The following is a 1,954-nucleotide window of genomic DNA, read 5'->3' on the forward strand; positions in this document are numbered from 1 at the left end:
AAATTCAACAATTAGCATAATTATCCAAATTATAAACAATTATCAATCAATTCATCCTAAACAATTATCAATAAATTAATCCTAAACAATTATCCTAATTATTATTAACTTTTATTATTCACCTAATCCTAAATCTAATCAACACCAATCCAGCATGGGCCTTGGATGGGTGGGGAAACAGGCCCAAATCGGGGGGGGGGGGTTCACTGGCCGACGGGGTGTACAGTGCAGAATAGCATTGAGCCTCAATTAGAGGCCCACGGTGAAAGCACCAAAAGCAAAAGGTCGTCGCCTTTCACCTTGCTTCACGCTCAGTAATATACTGAGGGAAGACGCACAAATTGGGACGAATCTAACCGTGTCGGCCTCCGTCGGCGGCGGCGGTTCAAAATTGATGAAGCAACTCGCGCCAGTATTCTGCTTCTATTCTCCCTAACCGAAACGGAACAACACTCATCCACCTAAGTAGAACGAAATCGCTAACACTAGAATCTTCGACGGAATGAATTGAGCGATCGAACGAAAGTGGAGTGGGATTCCACTATGATCCACAGTAATAAATTCGCACTAATGCAAATGAAATCGACCTACACGAAGAGGTGAAGGACCTACTGGCAAGGGCGAAGGATGATCGTCCGATGAACGTCGGATTCGAATCTCCAGCCTTCACTCCTTGCATTGATGATTCTTCAATCGTCTTCCTTCGGTTCTTGTTACGAGTTGCTTTTGGTACGGTGATTTCACTGTGAGTTGTGACAAGTTATGATTCGGCATCGTGAATGATCTGCAGTTCGATTTGTAATAGTCGTGTCGGGAATCATTGATGACGGTGATTTTCTACTGCTCCGAAGAATGAAGGATTATTGAATTATGGATCGAGATTCTTCGATGGATGAAGAGTGACCGGACGCAGATCTCTAATTCGCCGTGAGTTTTTTCTTCTTCACCGTTACCGCCTCCTTTTCCTTTTCTTCTTCACTCCTTCTATACGGATTCTATATGAGTTATTGTATGTTCTATGTTGAAGTGATAAGCTAAATATTGAGAAGAGTTCGTAAGGCTTGGGTTTGAAGAAGGTTGAAGGCGATGGCAATGGAGGTTCGGAAGAGAACCAGGTTACGGTTAGCAAAAAAAGAGAAAGGGAAGAATAATAATTCTGGAAGAGAAACCAATTGGAGAGAGCCAAAATTCACTGCTTAATCATGTATTTATATAGTCTTTTGGAAGGAATTGATGAATGCGTTTTGGAATTTCTGTTGCCGTTTTCAAATTTCCAATTTTGTTTAGGATGTCGTTTTGGTTTGTGCGTTACGAAATTGGTATTTGCGTTTCGTTGTTGTGTTTGGATTTCTTTTCATGTTGTCGTTTTCAAATTTCCAATTTTGTTTAGGATGTCATTTTGGTTTGTGAGTTCTGCAGTTGGTATTTGCATTTCGTTGCTGCATTTGTATTTCTTTTCATGTTGCCGTTTTCAAATTTCCAGTTTTGTTTAGGATGTCGTTTTGGTTTGTGCCTTCCGCAGTGAGTTTTGTTGTAACTTGTCGTTTGAGTTCTGTTTATTGGCCTGGCGTGTGCGTCGACTGGGAGCTGCAGTTTGTGGCTTATGGTTGTAGTTTGAATTGATGTTTCATGCTCGCTGTTATGGCTTGCGTACAGCTTGCACTGCTGCATATTGCAGCAATATTTCTGATGGCATTTTTCTGTTTTGCTTTAACCATGTATATGAGAAATAGATAACTGAATTGGTAACATGGGCTAATTGGGAAAAAAATTGGATATGGTTTTGGGAGATTAAAAGTGGTTAGTGATGGATATTGGGATTAATAACATTGGATAAATGAATAAAGATTGGATATTGGTTTTAAGCTAATTGGTTGGTTTATTAGGAATTGAAATGGATAAGAAATGGTTTGGATAAATTGGATTTGGACTAAAAATGGGAAATTTTTATCAA

The 1,954-nt window shown here is 39.7% G+C and overlaps 1 long non-coding RNA gene across 1 annotated transcript; it reads left to right on the plus strand.

The window, feature by feature from the left end:
• The first annotated feature begins 223 nt into the window (after positions 1-223).
• On the plus strand, positions 224-1,331 carry LOC127084800 (uncharacterized). Its single transcript, XR_007788797.1, has 2 exons — positions 224-927; positions 1,028-1,331. It is a non-coding gene; the product is annotated as an uncharacterized LOC127084800 (long non-coding RNA).
• Positions 1,332-1,954: the final 623 nt, after the last annotated feature.

The sequence above is a fragment of the Lathyrus oleraceus genome, chromosome 5, assembly GCF_024323335.1.
Source record: "Lathyrus oleraceus cultivar Zhongwan6 chromosome 5, CAAS_Psat_ZW6_1.0, whole genome shotgun sequence".
Taxonomy (NCBI): Eukaryota; Viridiplantae; Streptophyta; class Magnoliopsida; order Fabales; family Fabaceae; genus Lathyrus; species Lathyrus oleraceus.